The following is a 15,258-nucleotide window of genomic DNA, read 5'->3' as shown; positions in this document are numbered from 1 at the left end:
GGAGTGTACTTGTGTTATGATACAGTTAACAGTCTTTCTGTATAAATTCATACGGACTTTAGGACTTACGGGTAAGGCCCAGCATTTCAGAAGGTGATAAAAAGGTGATAAAAAGTTGGAACCTTCATAGCAATTTTTGGTCAGTTAAGCCACATCTCTAATGAGCACACCCACAGTGATGTGTACTGCAGAACACACTTCCCTCCCACCTCAACTTTTGCTTCATCCTTTACGTGTTCCTCAGGGTGAACGGGAGTGATAAGTGCTGTTTAACACATGAAAACACATGAAAACACATGAAAACAGAGGAAGAGTGCTGTTCCCAAATACAGGAAATGAAAAAAGAGAAGAAATGATAAAAATATTAAGACTACGATCTTATCCTGGGTATCTTGTGTGTTAAAAATAAAAGGTTAGTAATGGGAAGTACAAAAAAAAGATCTTTTTACTATGAATCCCAAACTGGTCTACAGGACTCATATTTCAGAAAAAATAAAATAATGCATCTTGTAACAAAACCTTTACAACTATGCATAAGGGCAGTCTAGCTAATAATTTCAGTAATGTATGTGAAAATCAGAAGCTGTTACAAGTTTCTTGATTTTAAAAGCAACAACCTAATGATGATGCTTCCATGATGCATCTGAGTAAATTCAGATAAATTCAGGGCACCATGACTCTATCAAAGAAAGGAATATCTATGCAGATCTTCCACTGTTCCATATCTATCTTTTTTAAGGAGACATTTATGAATCTTCAGCGTGATAAAATATGTCAAAATGCAACAATGAGCTATATCTAAGGGACAAATTCTGTCATTTTCAGGAACACTTTTTTTATTGCCATATGATGTCTACACACAAAAGCAGGTTAATTTACTTGCTATATTAGTCTTGCTTTCTAGCTGCTTTCTCTCACCATTTTAGATCATCAAATAACCTGAAATTATTGCCTAGTAATCATTTTATCAATATACAATGAAAAAAAGGTCAAAAAAAGCCCATCCAGGATCTCAGTGAACCTTAAGAGTAAATAGTATGAAGACATTCATAGACATTAGAATGCCTTGAACTGCACTAAAGATAAACATCACTGAAAAACTGTTCCTCAAATGTCTTTCAAAACTAGATTTGACTTCAACTAATTATGTTAAATTGCCCTACCACATAAAGAGTTAGACTGACTTAAGTGGCACTCATGTACAGTGAATGACTCTAGCGATAAATATGTAAAATACACATCCAGAAGTGATATGCATTTCGTAAGGGAAAGAGCAGAGAACGATGCAAGTGCCACGATGGGAGAGAAGAGGCATACATCAAGATCATGACATAACAGTTGACTTCTCCATTTAGCACTTTTATTCCACTGGAACACAACTGGCATTACTGGAGAGAATACTGATTTACAGTGTAGTGTAGAGCAAGGTCTGCAATAAAAAGAAAAGGAAAAGAGCTTGCATGTCTGGTTTTATCCCAGAGAGTCATGCATGCGCTTACCCTGATCATTTTAGTTAGTAATTGAATTCAGTGAACAAACAACATGCTTTAAAAATAGGCATTTGTTCTTGTAAGGTAAAGGCCTCAAAGGCTGAAGAGATATATATACACCACTGTGTGAACACTTCACTTGCAAATACTTATTTTACTGCTCTTTTCTGTGATCTCTTAGTTTCAGTGGCCCAGGGTCCTCAGCTGTGACTGTGGCTTATACCTGGGATGGTCAACTCGGTTCCTCCAGTGTTGCTGGGTTTCCAAGATGAGAAAATACCTCTCAGCTAGTGTTACCAATGCCCACTTCATATATAAACATAAATGTGTATATATTTATATATAGTTATATATAATAGATAATAAAATATAATAAAATTTTAAAAGTATCTATAATAAATGTATCTATATAAAATAAAAACCACTGATAGAATAAATGCAGATCAGTGGATGCAAAGATCAGTTCTCACACTATGATGCACTTTAATGCAGTTCCTGCATTAAACCAAGTTAATTTTCCATTAATCGTTTGGCAGTAGGATAAGGCTTTGATTGAAAACTTCATTGTTTTGGGAAAGCAGACATGCTTGAGCTTATAAAGCACTTGTTCTTAAACATATACTTAAGTATCTGGCTGATTTCAGACCAATTATTTGCATCTGCAATGTTGACTTGAAAGTACTGGTCTCACTTGAAGATTGACATAAATGATTAGGTAAATCACACAATCATTATACCTAAATTAGGGTGAAATAGAAGGTCTTTCATTATTAGTCAACATGTTTTTTGACTGTAAGTCATTTTACAGAGCAGAAAGGCTAAGGCACAGAAGCATGTCTCAAGAAAAGAAATCGATTATAGAAATACATATGGAAGTAAAAAATAAAACTTCCACCCTCTTTTCAATTGATGCCTTTATTAATTGCTTTCTCTGCTGCAAAGATACTGATTTTGGCAACACTATGCTAATTTTCCAACATACAAAATATAGCATCTTTTTCATCATCTTTAAATTCGATATACTGCATTCTATTATTAAGCCTGAACTTTTACTAGCATTTTTATTGAAACATTGAATTGAAACAATTATTGACAAATTGAAACATAAGAAACAGCAACAACAAAAAAAGAATGCTAGTCAATGCACAGCTATCTAATTAATGCCAGTAAGCTTACAATTAAAAACTGTAGACAGAGAAGAAAGAATTATCCATAGAAATATTTGGCATATGACACTGTATGATTAAAAAGTTCAGCAACTATAATGCTGTGTTAAGCAACAGTTTGTCACAGACAGCCATTCTACTAGTCAACATACAGGTGTCTAGAGCTAAGTTTTTGTTTTAGAGTAAGTGAAATTCAATGTGAGTTTGTTTTTTTTTTTTTTCCACAAGTGTTCAAACAAGTTTAATAGTAATAATTTCTATACCTTCTACAGTACTTGTCATCTGTAGAAGCAGAAATTTAGAATTTCTGGATTCTAAATATAAATAAATATGGGTTGTGATTTTCATCAGTATGATTGAAATATTTTACAGAAATATTTATATTTTAAATAATTAGTTTAATAATAAATAGTATAAGACTGATTCAGTTTTCTATTTTTTTTCCTTCTGCATAAAAAATACTATATGTAACACAGGATTATGCCAGAAAAATTTAGAGAACTATGTTGATGGTAATTTAAAAAAAATATACATGGTGAGTGGTGTACCCCTACCTATTTGAACCAATTAAATTGCTCAGGATGTAAATGACTTCTCAGTGTGAACAATGATAGGACAAACAGCCCCAAATTATCTTCATTATAACCATCCTTACACAAGAAAGAATTTCAATGGTATGTGATACTGTAGGTGGTAGATTGGATTTCAAATGATCCATACAGTCTTGCTAGGAAATATTTTCAAGTGTCTTGGAAAATTAGCAAGAACTCTAGAAGACACAGACACCCTAGCCAACCAAATATTAAAAGTCTAGAACATACAGTGGCTATAAGCAGTTGGATGAAAAGCTCATCTTGACCAGTTCCTTGTCTGATAGTAGCCAATATAGTTGCTGAGGGAAGAAGTTAAGGGAAAGCATCAGCTTCCCTGCTCCTTACTGTACTCTTCCAGCTCAGCAGTTTGGGTCTCAGAGATCCTGGAGCCAGAAGCTGTATTTCTGTCAACCAGATCTTGATGGATCCATCTTCCATGAAATTATCTACTTGATTTTTGAACTAACATAGTTTTTTATCATCCAAAATACCCTATAGTAAGCTCAATATTTAGCTTGAAGAACCATCCTTTTTTAAACCTATTGCTTGAGACACACTTGAGACCATCCCTAATTCTTAGTTCATGAGAGACAGTAATCAACCATTGCTAATGGACTTTCTTTGTGACACTGAAGATTCTACAAACCCTCCATCATAATTTTTCTTCCATGTTTAAATTCAAAGACTGAGATATATTTGATTAAATGTGGATATCCATAGGTATTTACATCTGAGCAATTCACCATATTGTCCCTTTATATTCAATAGCTAATCTAAAACAGGAGTTCAACTTAACATAAGGTTTTACTACAGGATTGTATGAATCACATTTTGAATTGCAACAACTGAAATGAACAGATTTTCATTGACTATATTGGAAGCCTAGGCAACTAGGTCACCTGCAGACAGCTACCTGGCAGATATGAAATTACACGAAACAAACTCCACTCCACTGTCCTTGTATACCGTTTATCTAATCTGCTATAACGTTTTTTAGATTTGGGATCCAAAACACTGCCTACAATATATATGATATGGGTACAACAGGGACTTAAACCATGGCATCACGATATTTTCTGCTTTTTCAGTATTTCCTAGCATTTCAATCAGTTTTCTGAACAGTCCTGAATATTGATGTGATGTTTTCAGAGGACTGTCTGTTTTGATTCCAAGATCTCTTTCATGAGTGCTAAAACAATGTTTAAAAGGGTTAAAGGAGAGCTCATTAGTGTGCATGTAAGGTTGGGATGGCTTTTTCCACATGCTTTGCTTGAGATTTATCAGCACTTGGTTTTGTCTGCCATCACTTTGCTGCCAGTCACTACTGTGAGGTTTTTCTATAGCTGTTTGCAATCTATCCTCATCTTAAATACTTTGAATAGGTTTGTATCATCAAATGTATCACTGCATTATTCATTTTCCTTTCCAGATCATTTATATAAATGCTGGACAGAGTAGACCTTATGGAGCACAATCAATCATCTTCCTCACTGGGAAAACTGGCCTCTGCCTTTTGTCTTCCACCTTTAACATGGAATAATCAGATAACTGGTTATTCATCCACATGAAGACATTCTCTGTTATCCCACAGGAATTTACTTTCTTTGCTGGAAGACCTTAAAATCCTTGTGGAATGCCAAATGGCCTATAACCCCTTATCAATATGCTCATGTTTCCTTCATGGCACTCTAGGAGATGTAATGCACACCTACTTTTACAAAAGCCATTTGTTGTCTCTTCTATAGTATATTCTTCCCCAGATTTCCTGGTCTGTAGGTCCATAGGCCTGACCAGATGCACTATTTAAAAACTATCACCACATTTTCCCCCTTTCATTTCTCATAAAAAAATAATTTTAAACAAGAAAATACTATTAATAGTTACAGCTATTTTATACTTCCATTACAACACTTGACTGAATAGTCATCTGTTTCTGGTGATTGGGCGCTCTTAATCATGGCGATTTGTTCTATGTATTTTTGCTTCAAATAGCTGTCTTTATTCTTTTCTTTAGCCACTCCATCTTTCTAGGTCTTATGAGTCCATTTTGACGCTATGGATTTGTTTTCAGTTTCCAGTGTAGTGTCTCCATGTTGACTTCGCATACTTTGCCCTTTTGGTTCCTTTTCAGCAGGCTTCCTCATTTGTGTGTAGCTTCCTTTCTGAAAACTGAACATTGCTGTGGTGGATTTTCTGGGTTATTTTTTGTCCCTACAGAGATGGTGACCTTTAGTTCATAATGATCCCTATTATGATAGCAATGTTTTGAACTGGCTCTGCTCAGTACCAAGTCAAATCCCTTACCGGTTATGCTCTTGGTGTTTCCTAATATTACATATTTTCTATTTAGGGCTGGAACTTCAAATCCAAAAGGATTTTAGGCTAGTGTCTGTAATTGCAGATTGGTTTCTTACATATTTTAGAATATGCGGGCTAAGGTCCCCCAAATTATTTGCAGGTCCCTTTCTGAATATTTTCCATTAAATTTGCTTGTGCTTTGGGTATCCTGTTCCAGAGTACTAAAAACCACCACATAGCCCTCACATCTTTAAGATGTCCTTCCTTCCAGATTTCACCACGCCATACTGGTGGATTTTTTTCCTTTCTTTTATTTAGTGATCCCTAACACATAGAAGAGCACTGACTTCCTCTTTGAAAGGCTGACCAATGTTCAGAAGAGAGATAAAATAAAAAAGGTCTAGGTCTTTATATTTAAAGATTCACCAAAGGAAGATGACTTTTGTCAATGCCATGAAAAGATTTGGGTTTTTTTTAGGATCCATAAATCAGTTCCATGAAATCTGAAAGGAAAATCATGAATCATCTGAGTGGAAGAGTAAATAAATAGTAAACAAGCTTATTTCAATAACAATAGAAATATTATATACCTTCAGAGAGTTTCCATTCCAGAATTCATAACTGAAAATTCAGGAAGGAACATTGACTGTACAATGCACATTTACCATTTCTTAACCCCTCTCTCCCTCAACCACATGTGCAATGGCTCGCTAACAAGCCAAACACAGAATTCAGGAATCCAACCAAAATTAAATCAAGTGCCTGTAACTTCTAGCCCACTGGAGTTAATGGAAAAGTGTGACTAAATTCCACTATGCCAGTTGGAAAATACACTCTGAAGAGAGAGTGTATTCTCAGAACAGTACTTGTTCCTTATGCAGACAGAAATTGAACTACAAGCTGACTTTTATTTATTGTTTGATACTGTAAAATGTCAGTGGATCGTTAAAATTTCTTTTTACTCCTACTGTTTTTATTCCTACTCATCCCAGCACCTACCATATATGTTTAGATGTAGTCCAGAACAGACAGCTTCAGTGCCTTGTACTAACAAATAGCAATTATGCAGCCGTATTGAGAGCAAGAAATCATCACTGCTTAGCATTCAGCACGCTGGCAAAAGGAATATAACAGCATGCACATAGGAAGTCATTATTCTTACATATACCTCAGAAGTACTGAGACTGATTTTAGCTGTATTTGTCTCTAAAAATGTACTAAATAAACAGATACCATTTAACAATTACTTATTTGCAACTGTTATACAATCGTTAAACCCCAAAGTTAAAAAAAGTAATTGAATTTTTCAATTATGATTTAAAATACAGTCACTATTCCTATTGGCTCCTACTTATCCTACTTATTTCTGCAGTAAAAAATAGCTTGGGAGAAGATTAGTTTTTTGTGTTACTTTTGTCCTTCATGTAGTCTTAGCAACACTTGGACTTACATTTAAGAGTTTAGAAAAATCTCTGTGAGACCACGTATAAACAATTACGCTATAACTATAGTGTAATACTGCTTTATAACTATATTGTCCTCATCCTGAACACATCAGTAAAGATCAAGACTCATTAATCTTTCCCATACTCATGGAAGGAGGGACCATGAATCCCAGCAGTACATATACAGTAATACCCTTTTCTTATTAGAAAGACAAATTAAAGGAGGCAAAGTTCATTTCACCAATGCACCAAATACTTTAAATGTTCAACACTAGCTTCTGGAAATGAGTCTCTATCTTTTTTGTTATGGATGAAACAGTCACGGATGTGTGTCTATGATGTTAAAGGCAATTTGGTGTAATCTCTACCTTTTCTTCTCAGATATTATGGACTGGCAATTATAACAAAACCAGGCTTTGATTTGAACACTCTATAGGTTTGCTTTGAGCACAACATGGGAAATAAAAATTGATCCCAAAGCTAGTTTCTCCCAGAGAGAGTAAATGCAAGACTTTGGTAGATAGTATCCTCTTTCTCTACAGTTCATTTTTACAAGCCTCAATCCAAGGAATTTAAAACATTTCTTATCCTTTTAAAAAGGGAGGACACTCCCCTCCCACTGCCAAAAAAATAATAAAAAAAAAAGCAATAATTTGAAAATCATGACAGGCCATCCCTAGTTTTTCAGCAATGGTATTTGCTATTTAGGCAGTCCATATCAAGACTTCACAGAGGGCTAAACATTGTAGCAGCTATATTTAGAAATGAAATGTTTTGCATTTCTAATAAACTTCTCAAGAGCATGCAGGTTTGAACACCTATGAAAACTGAAGGCTAGAACGCAAATTTCTTACTTAAAAGCATAAAAGTTTCTACGTATTTTTTGTATGTCTACTTGTGAAAATCATTGCAAAGGCATGCACTCAAGTAATGTTTTCATTTTCACAAAACTCTAAAAATACACTGTAATTAAAAAAGAGAAAAAAAGAAAAAAGATTCTAAGTAGAAAAAACTAATGACTAAGTAGCAAATGGTTTGTCATCAATCTCCTATTTTTGTGGGTGGCTAATACGGCCTTATTGTATTGATGATTTTGTAGACAGGTTATAGCCGAAGAGATTTAATCAATTATTATAACATGTAATTTCATTTGAACATACTAGTAACTTTAATTATCTCTAAAAGGAAATGACAAATCAAGTACCAGGCCCAGAACTCCTAAAGTAGAGTTAAATTGTTATTACAGAAACACAGAAGCACAGAATGGCTGAAGCTGGAAGGCATTTCTTGAGATCACCTAGTCCAGCCCCCCTGCTCAGAGCAGGGCTGGTGAGAAGCAGGTTGCCCAGGACCATGTCCAGTCAGGTTTTGAACATCTCCAAAGATGGAGACTCCATTGCCTCTCTGGGTAACCTGTTCCAGTGTTTGACCACCCACAGGTGTCTTCCTGTATTCAGGTGGAATTCCATGGTTTTTAATTTGTGCCCATTGCCTCTTGTTCTGTCAGTGGACAGTACTGAGAAGAGTACAGCTTCCTCTTCTTCATTCCCTCCCATCAGGTATTTATACACACTGATAAGATCCCGAGCCGACTTTTCTCAAGGCTGAGCAGTCCCAGTTCTCTCAGCCTCTCCTCATAGGAAAAATGCGTCAGCACTGGACTTGTTCCAGTGAAGTCCATATCTCTCTTGTACCAGGGACCCCAGAACTGAACCCGGCACTCCAGGTGGGGCCTCACCAGAACTGAGCAGAGAGGAAGGATCTCCTCCCTCAACCTGCTGGTAATGCTCTGCCTAATGCAGACCAGGGTGCTGTTGGCCTTCTTTGCCATGAGGATGTATTTCTGGCTTACAGTCAGCTTTTTGTCTATGAGGACCCCAAGGCCCTTCTCTGCAGAGCTGCTTTCAGGCTGATTGGCCCCCAGTGTGTACTGTTGCCTGGGGTTATTTCTCCCCGGACACAGGACTTGGCATTTCTCCTTGTTGAACTTCATGAGATTCCTCTCAGTGTAATTCTCCATGCTGTCAAGGTCCCTCTGAATGGCAGCACAACCATCTGGTGTATTGGCTGTTCCTCCCACTTTTGTATCATATGTGAACTTACTGAGGATGTGCTCTGTCCCAGGGTCCAGTTCATTAATGCAGATGTTAAATGATATTGACCCAGTATTGACCACTGTGATACTCCACTTGCCTCCAGCAGAACCTTCTTGTCCTTCATGTGCCTGGAGATGGTTTCAAGGATTAGCTTCTTCATCACCTTCCCAGGGATTGAGGTGGGGCTGACTGACCTTTAGTTCCCTAGGTCATCCTTCCTGACCTTCCTGAAGAGCGACACTTGCTCTCTTCCAGGATTCAGGAATCTCTCTCAGTTGCCGTGACCTTTTGAAGACAACAGAGAGTGGCCTCGCAATAACATCTGCCAACTCATTCAGCACTCATGGCTGCATCCTATCAGGACTTATGCATGTCCACAATTATGAGCATGAAAAGTCCATTTCCTTATATGTTCCACCATGGATGTTTTTTGACACTTAATATGAAGCAGATTTCAAGAAAAGGCCAACCATGCCTATAAAGAAAGTCTGTTTCCCTGGTCTGTGAGCAGCACTTATACAGGGTGGTGGCCTCATGCCAGCCTGGAATTTTCTTGAAGAATTCCCTCATATAGAAGAATCTCCCACTAGCACAGGTCTATGTTAAATCTCAATTCTCATACCAGTGAAAGAGATAGAAAAGGACATCTGGCACCGTGATAAAAATATGACATAGCTTTGGGAGAAAAGCTCTCTTGTGTCAGATGAATTTGGGTTGTGGGAGCTTTTTATACTAGCAGCAGCTGCAGCTAAATCAGAGCAGGATCCATTTGCACAGAAAAGTGAGCGGCTGCCCTACACCTGGGCCGTGGCAGGTTCCCAGCACTGACATTTCTCTACCTCAGCTCCCTTAGTGCGCAAGTGGAGAAGTATTCATGGGCCAAAGCATATCTTCAGGTTTTATATTTAAAACCATACAAGATGGAACAAACTGACATTTTATACCCAGGACAGTTTAACAGTCTCCATCTTCTTCATTCAAAATAAGTCCATTTCTTCTCTGATGGGTTTAGTGTACTCTGATTCAAAATTTCATTGAAACCTGGGTCTGTCAGCTGCTAGCTCAATATGCTACACTTAGCTCCTTTCAAACTCACACTGTATTTTTATTTGATTCTGGTGCTCCTGGGGACAGGTGGTGTTGAAACAAAATGGATTTTAGCTGATTTGATTTTCCATCCTATATATTTTTATAAACTCAGAAATGACCAAACAAGAATGCACTAGAGTAGAATATAAATCCTCTTCTGGGATAAAAATAGTTCAAACAGAAGACATCAGGAGCGAAAGAAAATCAAATGCCCTTTTAAAACCTATCCCATTCTGAATTCTGTATTTCTGAATGTGATAAAACATTAAATTTTTCCAAAGTTATTTCCTACAATTTGGAAGACTCAGTATTTCTTTAAAAATAAGGGTATTAAAATATTAATAAAAGAAATGAAAAATTAACTAATACCAGGTATTAATTTTCTTCTTTTCTGAACTTTGAAGGGAAAAAGCTATAATTTTTGCAATGTTATATCTAGGAAAAAAAAAAGATTTAATTATTAGGATGTCTAATTTAAAAACAGAAGCACACTGACAAATAGATGCACATATCCTGAAAGACATATCACTTTGTTATTGTGAATTCTTGGTCCTTTTTTTTTTTTTTAAATCAACAGCTGATATGCAGTTTTATGATTCCTGAACAGATACAACCTATGCTACTGCCTTGCCATTTATTCTGAAATTGTGTTCTCCTTCATGGAAGGGGAAAAGTAAATGAGCAAAATTAGCTTGTAATTCACTCTACTAGAACAACTATAACCATGACATGGCAGAGCCCATCACTGCTAAAGTGTTCATAAACAGTTCTGCACCAATTTTCCACATAATCAAAGTCAGTTACTCAGTTACTTTGCAACCAAGAAGCCAATCTGGCAATCAAGAGATGAAGTGCCTAGGAACTGTAAGGAACTTGAAGCATTTCAAAGCGTAATCTGAAAGTCTAACAGACATTCCATGAAGGACACAGAAAATATGAGGAAATTTTTACAAAGGAAATTTTTCTTTTTGAATGGTTTCATTCAGCATCATTAAAGATAAAAGCACTTGAAAAGATATATATGCTTACCTTGTGGAACCTCAGACAAACCTGTTTTTAAACCATTAATAACACATTTTCTACCTCCTTTAGTTAACTTGTGAAAAATGTATATTACATATATACAAACGTAAAAGGCTGAATAACCCATGTTTCTTATCAAAAGATCTCTCAGGCAATAGAGACTTACAGGAGTCCTCCTTGCCCTCAGAAAATAGTTACTACAAAGTAAATCTCTATTGTGTTGTAAAGCAGCATGGTATTTTAGAGGCAAATGTAGTATTACACTGAGAAAAAAAGAAAGCATTTTAAACCAGAAAGATTGCAACAGCTGTATCATGATACTACAAAACACCTCAAGTTTCCAGACATCAGCGAGCAGACTGTGTAGCTCAGGAGGAAAAACATGGATTCTTTGCATGGCCATACAAAAGGTTAGCTTAGACTCTACTAAGACACAGATTGTATTCTGACACTCAACCAACATTAAAACAACTCAGACAAGAGGCTTCAGAAACTCCTCCTGTGTTTTCTAACAAAAAGCATATAATCTTCATTTTAATTTTAAAATAAATCTTTATTTTCTCCTCTCCTTAACATGTTTACTCACAATATGCCAACATGTCTTTAAATTTACCATGTAAGTATTTCATAATGTTTAGCCTCATAAAACTGACAATTACTACCTCTAGCAAGAGAAAAAGTTTTTCATAGATCTTAAGGCTAAAAGGACTTTTTACAGTCCATCCAGTCTCTAACCTCCAGAAGACTTATGCAGGTCAGATGGACTGTTCAAGTGTTTTGCTGAAAGCTATGTTTTCCAATTCTTGAATTAATATTGCAATTCCCACCTTTCCCTTGTCACCACCACTGTATGAGTGGGGGGTGGGGGTGGGTGAAACCCTAAGTCAAAATCTTGAGGTGGAAATTCCTAGACTTCTTACGTCTGATAAGAACATCCTTCAACAATGCCAGACAAGGAAATTCAGTTCTAAGAGTAGATTTTGGTAAAGCGTAAGTGAGAACAATTTATTTTTTAAGCTAATTTAGGAGGAAATAATACTAAAATAAAATGCTGAAAGAGACAGTTAAATAAAACTTAAAAAAATCAAACAGGTCTAGGGTTTTTATAGCAGCAGCAGACACAGGCTGGGAAACTGTGTCAGGAGCAGTGCCCACCTTCCCAGGCATTCAGGATGAAGTCCTTCTGGGTGACAGGCTGCCCTGCCACGTCTTGAGGGACAGCAGGCTGCAGATCTGGGAAATGAGTAGCTGTGGCTTCTGCTGAAACCAATGAAAACTGTCATTCTTAATCCTCTGGATAATCAAACCCAGCTAAAATAAAACAATTTTCAGGTAAAAGCTAAAGAGAATAAAAAATAATTTGAGTGGCATTGCTGTCTGGACAAATTAGTTTCACTGATTCAATTGCCCTGTTTGTAAATTGGGGATAATACTACTTCTATTGCTGTCTCAGAAAGAAGCTGAGAAGATTAACTCATACTATATGGAACTTGAGAAGAACTATAAAATTGCTAAGTAGCAATAATAAGGTTTTATTATGGGTTAATCTTGGACCAAAAAAAGAGAAATAAACTCTATTAGGCTTTAAATATATAAAGATTAAAATGAGAGAAGTATAGTACAATGCGCTGCTGATAGACATCCCAGGCAATCTAACATTCATTGCACTCCCTACTTCAAGCAGTCCCTAAATAATCACTGTGTACTAGCATATGAGCTTGAAAAATTGATTTTATTTTGTTCCAATGATTTGCCCATGTCATAGTAACATTATCATTACAGAATCTGCACACTTGATAGTTACCATGCCAAATACATTCCCAGGAATAAGGGAGTCAATGTTTTAAGAAAAGATTTCATTAAAAACGTAATACTGTCAGATTTCTCTTCATGGAAAAAATTGCCTCCTCACAGACAGCAGACAAGATTAAAATTAATTTCTAGCACTTCTTCTCCCTTTTCCCTCCTCTTGTCTTTCACTGAACATACATGTCTCTGGTTATATAGTCACTTCTGGTATGTCCTTTTGCTTTATGTAGAAATGTTTCAGTAGCAGACCATATACAGCAGATCAGATTTCTGTTAGAAATACTCCTTGGATATACTTTTTCTCCATTTAGCCACCCATCTCCCTGAACCACACTCACTTAGGAAAGCCTGAATAAAATGGTCTCAGGTGAAAAAAAACCTGTTACAGTAATTTTTTTTTCCCTTGGATAAATATTTATATTTCCAGTTGATAAGAGAAAGAAGACTTTTGAACAGAATCACAACAGTTCAAGAGCATTTTGATTTAGCATTATGTCTGGGACTGTTAATACTTGATCATCAGATTAATATCTATATGACGTGTTTACATGGCAAACTTAAAACAAAAAGGCATGTTAAATGCTAGAGTTCTTGCAATAACCATGACACTTAGGTACTCAAATATTAATGTTTAATTCTCCTTCTAAAAGCTCAAGTCCCATTCTTATTTCTGATCAACTGATAAAGAGCAATCTCTTAAAAATATTCTGGTCTGACCTCAATTCTGAACTTCAGAGGCATAAAATGACAGACAAGTCTTTTTACATGTATTAGTCAGTTCTCTCAGCACGCTATCAGAAACTAAGATCAGAGATTACCAATACTTAAAAAGTCAAATTCTTCCTGCAGATGTGCATGTTGAGCTCCCACTAAAATCAGTAGAGTGAGTTCATAAAAGGAAAAATTTGGCTCTAAATTAAATCTGTTGATCTAATAATAGCATGTTCTACCAAACTGGGTTGGAGGTAGAAAAGATTTCCAGTCTTTATTGGTCACCCTTTTTTCTTTAGAGTTCAGGAAGTTTTATGCACTATCAAGGAAATGCTAACAGTATTATTTAGTCCAAAGGTCCTTAATCAAAGAGAAAATAGTTAATCTGTTCTATTAATAATTGTGTTAATACAATTAACACAAATCTGGTGCAATTCAGGTGAAATCTGGTGCAGCTCTTTCCCAGGTGCCGGTTCTTACGCAAAATGGTCTTCAAGAGGCTGTTTCACATACTAGTTGTGATTTCCCCAAAAAGTTAATTAAAGAATACTAATTTTTTGTTTGTTCTTAGCAAAGCAACAATCTTTCTGTATCTCAATTATGCTACTGTTTCCCAATAAGTAGTATGGTCAAGGGCAGTCTTAATTTTAAAAGAATACTCTAAGATTTCACTTCTCTGCTCATCATTTCCTTATTATTCCTATGTAAGGAAGATTTTGTACTCTCCCTTGAAACAGGTAGCTTGATATAGACAAAGAACTTGTGTAATCGAGTCTCCATAAAATATTCACTATAATTAAAATGGTAGCATCTAAATATGAGATTAGAAATATATAGCTTGTTTCAAAAGGAGTCAGCAGAAGGAATGGTGGTTTGCCTCAGGTATTTAAAATGGGCTTAGATAAGGGTTATTGCCATGGTTATTGTCATAACAAACTCTTCAATCTTATGTGACTGACTGCACAGCAACAATATAGGGCAGATGAGACTTTTAGATTACATTTGTATCAATTGTAAATACATGACTGTTACATATTAAATAACCACTTGTGAATATATTTCTTTTCATGTGAGAAAATAAATTGATTCATAAACTGTTAAAATGAGATTAAGAGACCACAGGATACAACAGAGTAACTTTCATCTCCTACAAGCTGAGAAGCATAGCAGAACTAACTTCAGCTGGTACAACTACATGATGAAGCACTCCATAGTTTTTAACTCAATTTCATATTTAAAACAAACCTTAGAAAATTAAACTTGCCTCCAGTAATGACAACCAAACAACGTTACTAAATTCTCTGCTGTATAAAACTACATTTAAAAAAACTTAAAACCAATATACCATGCTGTACAACCAATTAGGTAATATAGTTAGCTGAAGTGTCTTTGATGTTTTCCAACATCCTGAAAGTTGACCCATTAACAAATTCAACAAACTTCAACTATTGCTTTCATCACAGCAAACTCCACAAGGTTTTAAATTCACAGAAATGTTATATATAATGATATCTATAGGATGTCAAAGTGTTCCACGT

At 35.8% G+C, this 15,258-nt stretch overlaps 1 protein-coding gene across 10 annotated transcripts in view; it reads right to left on the bottom strand.

The window, feature by feature from the left end:
* Positions 1-15,258, bottom strand: part of DMD (dystrophin) — a 1,148,563-nt gene that overhangs the window by 169,987 nt on the left and 963,318 nt on the right. The gene's annotated exons all lie outside the window — the stretch shown is intronic.

The sequence above is a fragment of the Strix aluco genome, chromosome 2 (assembly GCF_031877795.1).
Source record: "Strix aluco isolate bStrAlu1 chromosome 2, bStrAlu1.hap1, whole genome shotgun sequence".
Classification (NCBI taxonomy): Eukaryota; Metazoa; Chordata; class Aves; order Strigiformes; family Strigidae; genus Strix; species Strix aluco.
Note: the sequence above shows the minus strand (reverse complement) of the source record. Positions and strands in the feature narration are given on the sequence as shown.